Genomic DNA, 18,093 nt, shown 5'->3' with positions numbered 1-18,093 from the left:
ACAGGCTCTCCAGTGTGTTAGGGACTAAAAATCTTGAAAAGTCCTAAACTGCTGACAGAATGGCAGTCCCCAGTGGTGGTGATTCAACCAGTTCAGACAATAAGCATTTATGCAGTGATGCTGATATATTAGAAACCATTTTAGGTAAGTAAGATCCTAAATTCAGTGGTCTCCACCTTTCTGCAGCTTGGCAAAATGAGCAAAGGCAAAATACCAGATAATCTCAGTGTAATGTGGTGAGCTCTGTGCTGGAAGAATACATGGTGGAGGGGTACTCAATCCAACTTGGAGATTAAAGAAAGACATCCCAAAGGATAGGATTCTCCTCACTTCCTTTCCCCTACCCCCCCCCCCCCAATTTTCCATTGGAGTGTCAAAATCTTCTTTCTCATTTTGATGTGGCTGTATTGAATTTAAAATTTCGTGTAAGAATACAGCATATGTGACCCAAAGAAACTTGTAATTGGGCAACAAAAGTGGCTGGCTGAGAGGCAGTTTGTGTTGTCGAGAGCACACGCGTTTGTTTCAGGAATCCCCCCTTCTGTATCTTGTTAGCTCAATGACCTTGGCACTTCACATAACCTCTCTCATTCCCATTTTCCTCATGTATTAACTGGGAACAAGATCACCTCTGCACAGAGTTGTGGGGCACGAATGAATCTTCTACTAGAATGGTTCATATTTGGGGGAAATTCCAGACACATCTTCACATTCTACTTGTGAAGGAGAAAGTACCCTTTGAGTTTCAGGCGAGTGGTAATCTATACAGCTCATGTTATGTACTCAAGTAGTATGTTTCTTCCTCTCTTACTGTTTTCATCATATTTCTGTAACACATGCATATAAGGATCTTTTCTGTATCTCAGGTTCCATTCTATTTTCTCATGTCATATCTAAGAAGTATAATGTTGACTCTACTCTTATAGCTAGCATAAGGGTAATGATTACATTAGGAAACACATTAGGCAACTGGAAGCAATACTATAACCAGTGATGATACTACCTCCTTGGGTCAGATTCATTGTATGCAATATCTACAATATGTTCTCGGATAATGGAACTAATTCTTCAATCATCAGTTTTGCAGAATGTATCCATTTATGAGGAGTTGCTAATACAACGGCAGAAGAGAATAAATTTGAAAAGAGTAATGATGTTGCCTAGGTATGGTGGTCTCAGAAACACATAGCTGGAATCCTGCCTTTACTGCACATTCTCAGTGTCTTTGGATAAATATACATGTACTTGCTTAGTAATATGTATCACTGAGAGTTCTATTTAAGATTAAAATAACATGTGAAAAATTGTGGGTTTATTTGTTGCTTCTTGACTTATTCTTCATCTTTATGGTGTCTAATGAGTACTCTCTTACTAGGTAGCAAAGTGGCCTTTGTCTGGTCCCTGACGGCTCTGCCACTCAGATTTTCCATCTAGGTATTTTCCAGTGCAGATTTTATGTGTGGATTCCTGATTTTATGTGCTGGCTTAAAGCATTTGCAATACCATTGATTGCATGTTAATTAATCCCATTTTGAATCCAATGTGTGTATTTACACAAATTAAACACTTACCAGGGCATCCCTGATTCGCATAAAAACAAACAAAAACATATTTAGTGCCAACCTTTCTCTTTATTCCAATTTAAGGCCATTTCCTGCCCTAGGTTTTTGATCTTGCTACTTGCAATTCTGAAGCAATGGTGGCTAAAGATCACAGTTCACTTTTTAATGTGTTGATAAGACATATTCATTGACTTGCACTGTCCTCTCTGAGCACTTGAACAATTCATTACTGAGGTAATTATTTGGTGTTTATTCTAGCCTACCTGTGTCATCTCATTTTCTCCTCACCTTGAACAGGAGTTGGGAGATGAAAAGAGGTTTGTGTGTGTGATTATCTTCACCATTTATTTCAAACTCCATTAATGTTGTTAAAATGTTGTCTGGCTAATAAACTTAAAAAAATCCAACAATTCCCTTTTCTTTTTAAAGGGAAAATAAATGGAAAGGAAGAAGGAAAGGGACAGAGTATGAGGGAAGGAGAAAAGGGAATTTTTCTGTTTGACATCTGGGCATTGGATATAAAGAAGAGTCATGATCCATTTGATTTCTTAATCTGCCATTTAAAATAAAATCATATTCTTCAGATCTGTTTCAATCTGTTGTGCCTTCCCCTACTTTCCTAATAAGCATAACTGGAGCTCTAGAAATTTTTTTTTTTTAAGTTTCATTTATTTACTTGGAGAGAGACAGAGACAGCATGAGCAGGGGAGGGGCCAAGAGAGAGGGAGAGAGAATCCCAAGCAGGTGCCACGCTGCCAGTGCAGAGTCAAATAGGAGCTTGAACCCACAAAACTGTGAGATCATGACCTGAGCTGAAAACAAGAGTCAGATGCCCAATGGACTGAGCCAGCCAGGAATCCCAATAAACATAACTAGAGATTTAAAAATAAACACACAAATAACATGTGACCTAAAATCCTAAGATAGTGTCTAAAGTACATGTTGTCTAATACATAGATCTCAGGATAATTTTGTACTGTCAGTGAATTTTGTCTTTCCAGTGTCTCACTCCAAATAATAAGCAGTTGTTATTGTTTGAATATCAACAACTCCGTGTGAGCTTAGCAACCACAGGTTGTCAGATGGGAAGCAAGTTAGAGACCTTGGTGTTACCTATAACTTCAAGTCTTTATTCTATTGGTTTAAAAAAAGGCAGTTATTTTGTAAATACATAATAATAATAATAGTAATAGTAATAATAATAATAATATTAATAATAAATAATTCTACAAACTTTAGAATTGTATTGATCTGTGTTTAAATTCTAGCTCTGGCATTTCTTTGCGTTGGTTTGAGCGTGTCTCAAGTTCTATAAGCCTCAGTTTTCTCTTCTACAAAAAAGGACAAAAGATGATTCCTCAATGGGTTACTTTAAGGATTAAAAATAACTTATGTAAATTCTCTAGCATTTTGCTAGCACTAGCCAGGCACACTAGCACTTTGCCATAAGCATTCTAAACTTGAGTAGTAGTAGTTAGCAGTAATTACCTAGTAATCACTACTGCTATTTAGTAATTGGGACTCATTGAACTTTAAAAAAAATACCATAGGGGTGCCCACTGGGTCAGTCAGAAGAGCAAGCAACTTTTGATCTTGGGTCATGAATTTGAGCCCCACCTGGGTGTAAAGATTACTTAAATAAAGAAAACTCAAAAAATTAGAAAATGTCCTACAAACACAAAGGACTGACCACCATTAGTAATAAAATCTATACATGTGGTATCAACTGAAGCTTGGAGGAGCTTTAAGGAGGTTTAATTTTAAGAAGCTTACCCAAATGGACCTGTAAAGAAATCCGCATTTCTTAATCCTAAATGTCCTAGTCTCTTGACAAATCCTCACCTTTCAATGCACCAAACTTAATTACATTAGTGGCCTTTAAAAATATATAATTTCTTGGGGCGCCTGTGTGGCTCAGTAAGTTAAGTGTCCAACTTCGGCTCAGGTTATGATCTCATGGTTCTTGAGTTCAAGCCCTGCATTGGGCTCTGTGCTGACAGCTTGGATCCTGGAGCCTGCTTTGGATTCTGTGTCTCCCTCTCTATGCCCCTCACCTGCTCATGCCCTCTCTCTCTCTCTCTCTCTCTCTCTCTCTCTCTCTCTCTCTTTCTCTCTCTCTCTCTCTGTCTCTCCAATATAAAATAAAACATAAAAATAATTTTAAAAATATATAATTTCTTACCACTACCAAGTAATAAAGTGAGTGCCTTTCCTTACCATACTACATATCCAGTAACATTGGCAATGACTACTGATATTACTCACTCCAAGATCTGGAAAAGACTCTCGGAGTGAAGGAGTATTTTAATCTAGTTTTCATAGAAGTAGTTAATAAAAAGAATTAGGTGTATATTCTGTTTATCTCTGATCATTTCAGGTATTATTAAGAACTTGTTTTCAGTTATTCTTGGAGGAGTAAAAACAAAACAAAACAAAACAAAATAAGCAGTACCAGATCTAAAAACTTGGCAAATAGAATCCTGCTATACCTTTAGGGTAGTTGTTTAACAGCAATTTTGTCCTGTGCTTGTGATAGTCTAGCTTCTTTCCTCCCTGTCATCTATCAGGAAGTGTTAGTTTCTACACATCACACTTTCTTTGAGGTTCTGGAGATACTGTCATAATGAATATGGAAGAGTACTTGCCCTAAAGAACATCATTCTCTTTTTGGGGAAACAAATCGTAAGATCCCTTTAGTATGTTGGCTGTTAGGTTTGGCAGTAAACACCACGTGTTAAGGAAGTATACAGGTGAAAGACCTAGTTAATGTGTGAGATGTATCAATGCATTTTGCCATCTGATTTTACAGTTCCTCCTTCTAAAGGGGCGTTGACTCTTGAATTTGGGTTTGGCTTTGTGATTTGCTTTCGATAACAGAATGGAATTTGTGATTTATTTTTGATAACAGAATGAACTAGAAGTGCCCATATGTCAGTTTCAAGTCTTAGACTTAAGGAGCCCAACATGTTTCTGCTTGCTCCTGTGTACCTCTGCCATTTTGTTAGTAAAACATGTCTTGGTTCACCTACTGGTCCCAGGAGGAAGATGAGAGATGCATAAACAAATGTAGCTGAAACAAGCAAAGCTACTGAGCTGAGCCCAGCCTAGATCAACCAATACCTGTTTGACCCAGAGATGTGTGAGCTAAATAGGTGTGTATTGATATATGCTACTAAGGTTTTATGGTTGGTTCTTGCTTAGCATGATTATATCAGTAGTTTATATCAGTAGTTACCTGATAGTTAACTGATATAATCAGTGTGAGTCCAGATAATATACAGGTCAGAAAGATACTATAGAAAAGAAGACCACATCTGGAGGAGGAGTGTGAAAAACGTTTACATTCACATCCCAAGGGAGTTTGATGGGCCAACATCCCAGTGGAGTTTGACCAAATCATGTATGTAAACAATTTAAACTGAGTTGCATAAACAATGCCCAAGATAGGGTTCCTTTACAGGTTATTTTTATTTTATGATGACCTTAACCAATGTATATAAAGTAAAACAGTAATCGGAGAGGAAAGACACATGATCTAACTAGCCCTGTCTTCAGGTAAGGTCTAGGAGGACTTTAGAAGACAATTCTGTATTAGGCAAAGGATGAACTCACAGGAAAATGGTTGTGGTTGTCCATAATACTGATTTCCCCGAGCCTATGGGCTTGCAGCTTTTCTGCAGACCTTATAGTGTATCCCACTGACAGAGTAAACATCTAAGTGTTGCTATGTCTACATGTCTCATCTCTCTACTTAGTGCCCACTGGTACATGGGAAGAGGCCCCAGAATTGAGCAATAGTATAGTTTATTCTTCCAGTATAAGGATTTTTGTAGCTGGCTTGGGTTGCAAAATACTGTGACAATTTTCTATTTGCTTGGTTCTTTCTTCCACCAAGGAGACTATGGCACAACCAAAAATGTTGGTAGAAATGAAAGGTAGAAAGGCCTGTCAGATACCTGTATCTTGAATTATCACTCCCTTTTCTAATTGTTCAAAATAAATTTCACATGTCAACTTTACTTGAAGACTTTCATAATCCTTTTGCATTCAAAAATAATCTTGCTTTTCTATAAACTCCCCTTGCGTTTTATTCATGTTCCTTTATAACATTTCTCACTTGCTGTATTGTGTCACGCTTTCCCTCCACTTGTAGACTGTTGACTCCCAGAGAGCAGAGACCATGCCTTATCTACTGGGTACCTTCCAGTACAGTGTATCATCCAGGGTTTGTGTGTGTGTGTGTAATTACTATTGATATTTAATATAGTTTATCTGTTCCTCTGTCAAACCTTCAGTGGTACCATATGCCATGAAACCAGTAGTTTATTTTATTTCCTGTTTAAGTTGGAAGCATTGTTTCCCACCATTTGTGGAACACTTTTCTGGGGGGATGGGGGAGAGTGGAGATAATGACATCAAAGTGTAATTTCAGTTCTGATTCAATTTGGGCTTTCTCCCTGCTTATAGACTCAGTTCGAATTCATTCTGTATACTGTTTCTTCAAAAATTTGGACTTGATTTAACACATTCTAAAGTCAGAGAGGCAAAAACTGCAATTTCTCATCATAGAGGAAAACACAAACCAGTGAAGACTTGATAATTTGCCCCGCGCAAAAAAGATGCCTGTTATGGAAACCAAAACAAAGTGTGAAAAATCTAACATTTAATTTCTTAAAGGAAGGCTATACTTGCTATTGCTGGCAAAATTATCTAGACATGAGGAGTTGTGACATGTTGCATCAAAATGTATATTAACGCCCTTTTATATCCGTACACAAAGGCATTTAAATGAAGTCATTCATTCAAAAGGAAGATTCCTGGCAAAAGTCATATATTTCTATTATTTTTGCACTAAAAATTAGGAAAAGTTTGGCTTAATTTAAACATTTTATCAATGCATCTTAATCCTTCTAGCAACATAATTCTACTGTAAAATCCAAGTCAATGGTTCTTAAAATTTCGAGAACATAAGTTTTAAGTGGAATGCTTATTAAAAATGCAAGTTTCCAGAACACACTTGAGATATTCTTCATCTGCCCAGGAAATGACACATTTTTACAAACACTGCAGGTGATTCTGCTGTAGGTTGTCCCCACTTTGAGACAGACTAAATTTCCTATAATATATGTGAGTAAACCTAAGACCACTTGATCTACTAAAAGGAAATCCTCATTGATGAAGTATCTGATCGCTCCCCAGTTACAGTAGGGGCAACTATATAAAGTGATCTAAAAATGGAATGAACGTATGGCCTTCCAGAAACCTCTTTACCTTCCATTAGAGGTATATCCAAAGGGGCAAGTAGGTTACATCATCCATCTTTCCACCAACCATTTGCTGAAGCTTTGTTACATCTTAGTTAATTTTGAATAAACTCTTCTATTAAAAAAATGTTCTTAGCCAAATTTGTTTGAAAAAGATGTGGCATAATAGTATGGTCACCAACTAATATTTTATTTTATTCAAAATAAAAAATTATTTGTGTACTAAAAATAATAACTATTCCTGTATCTTAATAATTTCATCCATTTCCAGTTTTTATACTTTTCTTCATCTATGCCTTCTTTTAAAAAAAATAAAGCCTGGTAGAACATACAGGCATTTAGTGTCCTGCTTTTACTCATTTTATTCATATGAATAAAAATATGGTTTTATTCATATATATATATATATATATATATATATATATATATATATATTTTGCTAAGAAGTATGATTTTAAGCTGATGGTGCTGTCAGTTATTTCTTTTTCTTTTCTTTGTGTTTTATTTTATTTTTTATTTTTTTTAAATTTACATCCAAGTTAGTTAGCATATAGTGCAACAATGATTTCAGGAGTAGATTCCTTAGTGCCCCTTACCCATTTAGCCCATCCCCCCTCCCAAAACCCCTCCAGCAACCCTCAGTTTGTTCTCCATATTTATGAATCTCTTCTGTTTTGTCCCCCTCCCTGTTATTATATTATTTTTGTTTCCCTTACTTTATGTTCATCAGTTTTGTCTCTTAAAGTCCTCATATGAGTGAATTCATATGATTTTTGTCTTTCTCTGACTGACTAATCTCCCTTAGCATAATACCCTCCAGTTCCATCCATGTAGTTGCAAGTGGCAAGATTTCATTCTTTTTGATTGCCGAGTAATACTCCATTGTGTATCTATACCACCTCTTCTTTATCCATTCATCTACCGAGGGACATTTGGGCTCTTTCCATACTTTGGCTATTGTTGACCATGCTTCTATAAACATGGGGGTGCATGTGTCCCTTCAAAACAGCACACCTGTATCCCTTGGATAAATGTCTAGTAATGCAGTTGCTAGGTCGTAGGGTAGTTCTGTTTTTAGTTTTTTGAGGAACCTCCATACTGTTTTCAGAGTGGCTGCACCAGCTTGCATTCCCATGTCAGTTATTTCTTGATGTCACCATTAAGTTCCATGCCATATTTTGTGTGCATGTAAACTGGTAAACTGGCTTAAGTCTAAAACTCAGAACATGAGATCTGGATTAAAATGTTTCCCTTAAAACTGAAATTGAAGACTGTCTAAAAAGTGCAACAAAGCTGAAATAAATATTTATTAAGCACTAGTAAGTGACAGGTGCTATGGTGAACAGAAATAACTTCGGGTCCAATGCCTCACTGTGTTGGGAAGTTAAAAGGAAGGGAGCCTGTTTGAGACCACACCATATACCATACTTGGCACTTAGCCCATCTCATTTCGTCTTCACAGCCATAGCAGAATACATATGACATGATCTCATTTTGGTAACAAAAGTCATACACATACCTTTATATCTCATTTATGTATCTTTCATATATGATTTGATATGTGTGGTGACAGTTATGGTACTGAGACACCAGAGGCTGAGCCATTCTACTTTAGTTTGAATTTTGGCTTCACTGGTTATTAGCTTTATGCCTAGGGATGGGTTACTTAATCTCTCCAAGTCTCAGTTTCTTCACTGGCATCATAGAGATATGAATGGTCTATATTTCACAGGGTCTTTATGAGAGTCAATGAAGTAGTCTGAGTAAAGCACATACCCAGGTGTTCCGCACAAAACAAATGCTTTATAAATGTCATCACCTTTATTTTGCAATTATAAAGACCCTACTTTGGGATAATTCACATAAAGTGTTAATAGCAATTTGCCCTCGGGTAGAGGAGTGTAGTGAGTAGAAGAGCATGAGGAATTTAAGGAACACTTATACTTATTTGTTTTTAATGTCTCTGTTTACTAAAATGAGTATGGTTTGCATTTGCAATGTAAACAATGTTTTTTTTTAAATCAAAATAAAATATTTTCAAACTCAAGATCATTATGATTATACATGATCTAAAAATCTAATCAAAAAAGAATTCTTAAGATTATATTTGTATTAGAATATACCAATGCTTTGTTGTAGGTTTTTAAATTCAAATTAGTGCACTTAATGTTGAATTTATCTTCTGATTTTTATTTTCTTTCTCATATTTGACTATAAGCTCCTTTTGGGTATAGTAATATGTATCCTCCATTCCTATACATAATAACTCCTTTGGAAAAACATGTGGACCAGTACAGGTTCATGGGGTTCCAAGGATTTATCTTTCAACATCTTTGTTATTTAATTTCAAATTCACTAAATGATAATAGAGATGGTAAAAATGATGTATTTTAAAATATTGACATGGTTCCAGAGTTTGCTCCTTCTGTTTCCTTTCTTTTCCTTCCTCCTTCAGCAACAGCACCCCTCCCCATTTTGTGGTATGGAGCAATAAGATGGAAATCTTGGGAGGAGTGAAATATCAACCTAATTTATACTATAAAGACAATAAGTCCATCGTCTATGAATAATTATTGGTACTGCTAATGTATTCAGAGCACTTGGCTAGGTTACACTGTGTAGTGAGACAAGAGAGAGACATGGGAATATTAATAATGAAATACAAAAATAACATTTCAGTGGTATAAGACGGTTGATGTTTAAAAGTGCATAGTTGTCATATACATGGAAAGAAAAGAAAAATCAGTACAGGCATTCAGAGAAGAGAGATTTTGGTGGAGGTAGGTGAAGACTGGTATTTTGTTGGATGAGGAGAAGATGAACAAATACGCAAGAGCAGGGAAGTTCTTCTATAAAGAGAGAATGGTGAGGACACGTGTTAATACAAGAGAGTACCTCAAATGTGCCTGTTGTTTCTTTCCCTTTTACTCTATTCTCTACTATCTACATAACAGTCAATTGAAGTACTTTTTCAAAATGCATATTCCTAAGTTTTGCCACCCTACTAAATCAGACTACCTGGAGCTTACACTTTTTAATTTGCTTGTCCAGTAATGTTATGAACACTTGAGTTGGAGAATCATCAATCCCCTAATGATATTTTAGGAATGGTAAAGCTTGACAACCTTTAGGTTAAATATTTCTGAGATAAGTATACATTGTTTAGTTAAAAAAAAAAAAAACCTCTCATGGCTGCTATTTCTCAGTGAGGAATATGACTTTATTTCAAATTTATTCATACTCTCTCTCCCCACGGTCTCTCAGTATTGTCATGTGTCTTTGGAGGAAAGTTCTCTAGCTTCTGCTCAGAGGCCAAATGCCAACAGGCTAGCAGTGTGTATACGCACAGGGTGGTGTCGTGGTAGGGGATCTTCCAGCTGTAGACAACATCATTACTAATTGTACTGATTTCAGCTCCACAGCTCACAGCGGCTCTACAAATCTGCTGACTGCAAGGTGGGCACCTGTCCAGGGCATTGATGGAAATGGTGATTTTCACCTCCGAAAAAAGTCTTCTTGTGCACATTCTGAGCTTTTGCTCCCTCTAGTATGACATATCTTTAAAAATGACCCCACCCGCAATCCATCCTCTAGAAGCTTGTCAAATCCCTTATCTGCTTACAGTGCTCACTTCCCTTGCTACCACCATCATATATCCACGTGTATACATCTCCAATCTAATTTCAGTGGGATTCTGGCCAAGAGGATATGCAAATTATGCACTCAATTAATCTTGGACCTGAAAATCAGATGTTCTTTGAAAGAATTTAAACTTTGATGAATTTGATGGAGGTCATTACTGATTAAATTCCCATGGCCTTGATTACCAGTGAGGCTGAACATTTTTTTATATCCCATGTATGTATTTGGGAGAGACAGATTAACTTCATGGCTGACTCAGGCAAAGCAGCTGTTCACAGCAACACAAAAATATGTGTTGCCAAGCTCAGGTTTCACAGTCTTTCTTTAAGGACTTCTATTCAGACAAAAATCTTCCTGTATAAAAAGACACTTCTAAAAAAACAGAGTTTCTTTTCAAGTTAATGTTTCCCTCCTCCCTTCTTAAAATTTTGTAGCTAGTACTAATATTCTTTGCAAATCTTTCCTTTAAAGAAGATACAAAGGAAGTCTTTGGCCAACCTAATCCTGGTAGGTTGTCATCAATTCTGAAGTAGTTGAGAAATCAATAGATTTTCAGAATAGCCCGAAAGCTGTATCACTTTCCTATGTATTAAACTTGTTTTTGTCATGAAGATACTGAAAGCAAAAGTTCTGGAAGAAAGTAAATGACACCTACATTCTTCCAAGGTGCAAGGGCAAAAGGCTTGATATCATCCTTAAATCCTCCTTCCCCAATACCTCCCACCAAATCCATCAGCAAGGTCTACCATCCAAATATATCCACAAACCCACCCTTATCATTGATTGTACCTTTCCATTGATTGTACCTCCTTTTCAGCTCCCACCATCTTTTATCTACAATAGCCTAAGTAGAGTAACTGTCTCCTAATTCATCTTATTGCTCCCACACAATTCCCCAAAGAGCAGCCAGAGTGAAACTTTTAAAATGTAAGGGAAATGATGTCACCGCTCTTCTAAATCTCTGCCATGTCCCCCATTCCATCCAGAATACAATGGCCTACAAGATTCTATAGGATCTGGTACCCATTCCTTGTCTTCTCCTGCCACTTCTCCCTCCCTCTCTCCTTCATTCTTCCTTACTCCTACTTTACTGTACCTTGTATATACCAGGCGTGTTCCTATCATAGCACCTTTGCATTGGCTGTTTCCTCTACCTCCCTCCCCACCTTCAAGTCCATGTCAAGTAGTAATCTTCTCAAGGTGGTTGGACCTGACCACTCTAAAATAGAACTCCCCAAGGCCTTCCCCAAGCCTGTCCAATCCCCTAACTCTTTTCTATTCCCCATTTCCGCCCTAGCACTTTATCATTTTCAAATGAGGACAGGAATTTTAGAGTATTTTGCTCCCATTGCCTGGAGGAGAGACTGGCAGATGAGAATACTTGTATAAATCTGGAACCAGATCACTTATGTATATCCCATAATAACCCCAAATACCTTCGCTAGATAGATGCATATTAGAATTTTTTATTTCATGCAAATAAAACAGATATATTGTTATTTTATGGCCTCAGCAGAATTTCTGCTTCTGCCTACCAAATCAAAGTATTTATCTGACCAATGTTAATTTATAACATTGAAATGCCTTTCGGTTGAAAAATGCTAAGAAATAGTGGATGGGGTTTTTGGTACTTTTTGCCCAAAAGTTTTGAGTAAGTGCATATTTTGAATTAGCTTGTCTTTCCCAAATGCAAAACGTATTTTGTAAAGTCTTGGACAAATGGCTTCTGTTAACCTGTATATAGTATTACTTATAGTAGGGGTGCCTGGGTGGCTCAGTCGGTTAAGCGTCCAACTTCAGCTCAGGTCACGATCTCGCGGTCCGTGAGTTCGAGCCCTGTGTCCAGCTCTGGGCTGATGGCTCAGAGCCTGGAGCCTGCTTCTGATTCTGTGTCTCCCTCTCTCTCTGCCCCTCCCCCGTTTGTGCTCTGTCTCAAAAATAAATAAACGTTAAAAAATTTTTTAAAAAAATATTACTTATAGTAATACAGGAAAAGCAAGATTGTTACTTCTTTAAAAAAAGTTTACTTATTTATTTTGAGAGAGAGAGAAAGAGAGAGAGAGAGAGAAAGAGTATAGGGGAGGGAAAGAGAGAGGGTGGGGGAGAAAAGAGAATCCCAAGTAGGCTCCATGCTGTCAGAGCAGAGCCCCAGGGGCTCCATCTCAGGAACCACGAGATCTTGACCTGAGCTGAGACCTAAGTCTGATGCTTAACCAAATGAGCCACCCAGGTGCCCCAGACTGTTACTTTTGATTAAAAAAAGGAGAAATAATTTATTTCCAACCTTCTGATATCATTCGGTTCAAACAAAAAGGCAAGTGTGAAAACATATAACAAAGTGAGGGTATATGTTTAGTGTTTGGATAGACAGTGTCTTCAAGCTAGAATTATATTCGGTAATTGTAGATCCTCAGTTTGTATTGAAGTAGACTAAATGGCAGTTAAGCACTTGGATTTCAAGATTCAGTTTGTAGTTTTGCTGAAATACCTCCCTGTGCATTTCAACACACACAATTTCTGTAAATTGTCTTTTCTACTAGTCCATCAAAAGCTTTTTCAATTAATAAACAAAATAATCTCCTAAAATAACATGCCATCTCTTCCACAGAACGTGTAAATGACCATGATGACACTTTCAAAGTTGATAAGGTCACATGTCAGAATAGATTATTTCTTTCTGTCAGTTTTCAGCTCTCTTTCTTTCTCTTTGTTTATATTGCTGGAATAACCCTACCTGACCATATCATGCATTTATCTAAAAATCCAATTAATATAATTTTGTTTTTTAAGCAATGTCTCATTTGAAGAAAGATTAATACAAGATAAACCAGAATACATGATATGTACATTTGAAGATATCTTAGCTAAAATGTAATCTTTATCAGACTCAAGTGAAAACTTCTCTTTTAGGTACTAACTTTCAAAAAGAGTATTTAGAGCACACAGCTGTTAGAACATGATTATACTCTACCAAAAATATTCTTGTGATATGCAGGCTCAGGACGTCACAATAAGTGTGACTGGGCTCAGAAAACACATCTTTGTTTAGTGTGAAAGGTCTTTCATGACCATAATACAGTCTGGATGTCATGATCACGAGATGCCATAGAGGTTAGCTTTTTAGTCCATGATTCCATTGAAAACTTCCATTTTCAGTTTAAAAATCTTGCCAGAGGAATATGAATATGGCTGAATTGAGGGATTGGTTCTGCCATTCATACATTGTTTTGCATTCAGATCTTAAAAAGAGAAGGGAAAAAAAGGAAGCGGGTGGTTGAGCATGATTCCCTTTGATGGGGCTGGGAGGCAGCTTTATCTGCAGGCAGCCATTTAACTCTAGATTAGGGCTTGTGGTGCCTTAGCAAGAGGTGAAAAGAAATGCTAGTTGATTGTGAAGAGCTTTATTTATATTCCATTTCTGTGCTGATATTATACACATCATACATTGTATTTTCAATCATACATTGTATTTTGCTTCCCCCCCCCAACTTTTCTGTGTTCAGTTTGTTTGTCTCTTAATCTTTCTAAACTTTCATCATCTACACAATCACCTTCTCCAATTTATTTTTGTACTGTCCATCTTTTAGTCTTAATTCTCCACGTTCCTTCTCCAGATCTCTGTTCAACCTTTATTTTCTGTTATCACTACAGTAGCTTGGGGCTGGTTTTGGTGTCTCCCCGTCTCATTTCCCACCTCCAGGTATTTGCTGAGTCTAGTACAATGTATCTCTGCAATGCCTCTCACCTCCAGTTTCTCCTTGACTTTCCTTTTGGCTTTTCTCATTTATATTTTCACTGCCATTTGCTGGGAATGATGCAATAGCTTTCCAGATGGTCTTTCTGTCTCTTATTGTCTTTGTCCCATACAGACAAAAATCAATAAGAAAAACCCTTTTACTTGATAACTGACTACCTATTGAACTGGATGCACAACCTTCGGGCTCATTCAGTTCCTTTACAAGAGACAAGCAACTTATCTTCCAGTTTTTCAACCCCTATTCTCTCTAATTGAACTTCTCCCTGTTCTGCCAAAATCAGTACGTTTGAACTTCCATACCATGGTATTTTGTCTTCCTTTTTTTTCTGAGTCATAATTCTATTCTTCCTTCCAAGGCCTGAGTCAAGTAATAAATTTTCATGATCTGCCATAAATATGGATTCTTTCTTCTTTAATCTTTCACAATATTTGTGGTGCCTCTCTGAGAGCCTATGTGAGGGTTTGCTTTATTTTATAACTCCTTCATTTCATCATGCCCAAACCCCCTACTAGAGCAAATACGTTGAAGTCGGGCATTGTATATTGCCAACTGTTGTTTTTGCCTTCTTTAATTTAGGACTGTGTCCTGCACTAAGAGAGAGCTTGATACATTTTTATTTGAATTAAACTGCTCTTATTCAGTCCAATGTTCTTGACATTGAGTCCATATCACCTAATGCTTCTGGCTTCAGAAAAACTTCTGATGGTTGCCTTCAAACCCTGAGAATATTAAAAGACCAAGGTACTGGGATAGTTTTGGTCTCCTCCCAGATTACTGAACTTTGTTCAAAATTTATACAGTCCTAAAGATGGCTCACAATCACAGAATTGGTAAACTGATGTAACAACTCAGGTGTTCCTGTTGCTTGGTCTTACTGATAGGGCAGCTTTAAGCATAATAGGACACTGAGTTCCACCATACATGTGATTCCTCCTCCTAGGAATGTCCTAGTTTCTGGGAGATAAGGACAGTAAGTACAAGAGTTTAGTGACATTTGTTGGCACATAGGACTGCTATGGATTTTAGTAGTTAGTGTCAATGCATTCAAAGTTTGTATATTCTTTTGGGGTTTAATTTCTTGTGGTTGCTTTTCTTTAGGATAATTTGTGAAGCACTACCTTTCTCATTAAAAGAATTCTCTTGGTATAACTGTATATTCACTGACATTTGACCTATTAATTAGTACCATAGTACCATGATGTACCATCAACATAGGTAGATCATATATATCTACATGCCAATAAAAGTAAGAAAAATGGCACAAAATTAAAGGAAGTTATGGCATAGGCATTGCAATAAGAATGAAATGTTACAATTTGGACTAGCAACGAGCGAATAAAAAACTAAGAACTGTCTCACTTAAAAAAGAAAAAGGAAAACAAAGGACAATTTATTTTTCTTACATTTGACTAATTAGTTGTCAATCTTATGCCTTATTATATTTAAATCTGATGTCAGACCTATGTGTAACAAGACATTTGATTGACAAGGCAGTTTTTTACACATGGATATGATGTTCTACTCATGTTTAACTAGGTATTTGATTGACATATGAGAAAGATCAATATATCCTTATATTTCCATCTAGAAGTTGATATTATCCAAAAGTAAAGTGTAAGATGTCCAGCAAGCATTTTATTATACATTAATATCTTATTTCTTTTTTTGGTTAATATATAATGGTCATGAAATTGATTTTACTTTAGGATTTATTTAGAGCATCTTCGTACAGTATCATATATAAGAACTATACTTAACCATTGAAGTATATGAACTATAAACCTTGATCCCAATCTTATTCTTAGATATGCTTATCAAATACAACTTGCTACTATGTGGATTTAGACATAGTAAAAATGAAGTGCTGATCTCAAGCATAGCAGTCAATAAAATGTGATAATAATATCAGACTGAGACATTCCAATAACAGTATTATTCAAGGTTACTATATTTCTTTATGGTTATAATTATTTTCAATTGTATTTCAATGCTAAACGCTAAATAAATTGTATTAAATTATATTTGTTTTGAGTAAAAATCTGAGTGCATTTTCGTTTTATTTAAACCTGGGCATTTTAAATTATTTTCTCAAGCAGGAAGGGATGTTCTAAAGCATGCCAATAAGTATTACATCAAACAGTGTGCCCTGGCTAATAATTGTTGACTTAAACAAAATTGAACATGTTTCCTTAGTGCTGGACTTTTCAGAGTCTTTGAAATGCTAATATGAGCTGTGAATATCAAAGTGTGGGAAATAATATGTTCCCCAAACTTCTTTGAACCAAACTCTTTTCCTGGGCAGCATCAAGTGAAGGCAGAAGAGATTTGTTCAACCAACATCCTTCAGGAAGTACTGCTCTGAGCAATTTTTCCTTTGTTATGATAAGTATATTAGGATTGGATAATTCTATAAATATTACTCGAAAAGGAATGTAGTTTGGGAAGATGTACTAAAAGCCTTAAACATGGTACATTTATTTAAAACCAGGATTTCACTTTTACTAAAAAGTGGGACTGATGGAGGTTGCTTGTTAATGATAGTAAAAATATTGTCCATAACTATATTTCAAAAAATAAGGAACAGTTCATTCAATAGATTAGGCTTATTCATAATATATAGCATGAAATATTATGCAGGAACTAAATCAATATGATAGAGTTATATTTACTGATGTGAAAAGATGGTTCCAAAATATTGCCACAGGCAGGTTGCAAAATAGTGTCTTCAAAATGATGTTTTTGTATATCTAAATATAAAATAGAAAAAAATGCAAAAGATGTATCAAATTGATCATGTTAGTTTCTCTGGGTGGTAGGTTTAACTGTGACTTTAAATTTCTCTTTTATGCTTGTATTTTTTAATTCATCTGAAATCATTTACATGGCATCATATAAAGATGAAATGTAAGTTTATAAAAATAACATTATCTCAAACTTTAAGTTTCCTGAGGACAGGGAACTTCCTGTCATCCTTGTCATCTTCTCTGGAGCGTGCCTGATAATTAGAGAGTGCTCAAAAACCACATGTTGAACAAAGCTGAACAGAACTTGCTTGGATTGTAGACCTCCTGATATAAAATAAATTGGAAAAGGGAAACATTTTCATGGATTATGAAAGGTACCCAAAATTTAAAATAGGCCATTGGACATTGATCATGGTTGGCCTGCCATGGTTTCCTCACTTCCTTGGTGTTTAAGTCTTTGACAGAAGGAAATGCATGAAGAATAGAGGAAAATTTTATGAGCAAGTAATTTGTGTTGGTCCATGAGAAAATTTTTAAACATATTTATTAAAGTCTAATTGCTATACAAAAAAACTATGATACAGATTGCTGAGTTTGGACATAAGTTTTATCCATGATACCATCACCCACACAAAGAAGGTAATGAACATATCCTTCACGTCCAAAAGCTTAGAAATTTTTAATATACGTGCAAGGTTATATTATAAAATTAATTTGCAGGTGTTTGAGCATTTGGGTGCTTATAAATCCTATCGATACTACATTCTTAAATACTTGTTCATTTGAAATGAGATGGTTATATTAAATATCAATTCAAATGTACAGTCTTTCAAGTCATACATAGAGTTTTGTTTTTTTTTTTTCCAAAGTTTCCTTTTCCTTTTAGATTTTAGTATCAAAGAACTGGAAAAGATTCAGAGTTCCTGCCCTCAGGTAGGATTATGTTAAATCATTCCTGACAGAAATGAAACTAACTTTGATTCCCAGATGGTTTTATTCCCTCAAGTGAATTGTTCTGTTCTCATGCTCATCACTGATGAATTTCATTCTGGGCATTTCTGATTATCTTCTCCTTATAGCCTTCTAGGTGCAGTTTCACATCCTGATTCAAACCTCATAGTGT

This window comes from Herpailurus yagouaroundi, unplaced genomic scaffold, assembly GCF_014898765.1.
Source record: "Herpailurus yagouaroundi ecotype Mexico unplaced genomic scaffold, PumYag 160, whole genome shotgun sequence".
Lineage (NCBI taxonomy): Eukaryota > Metazoa > Chordata > Mammalia > Carnivora > Felidae > Herpailurus > Herpailurus yagouaroundi.
Note: the sequence above shows the minus strand (reverse complement) of the source record.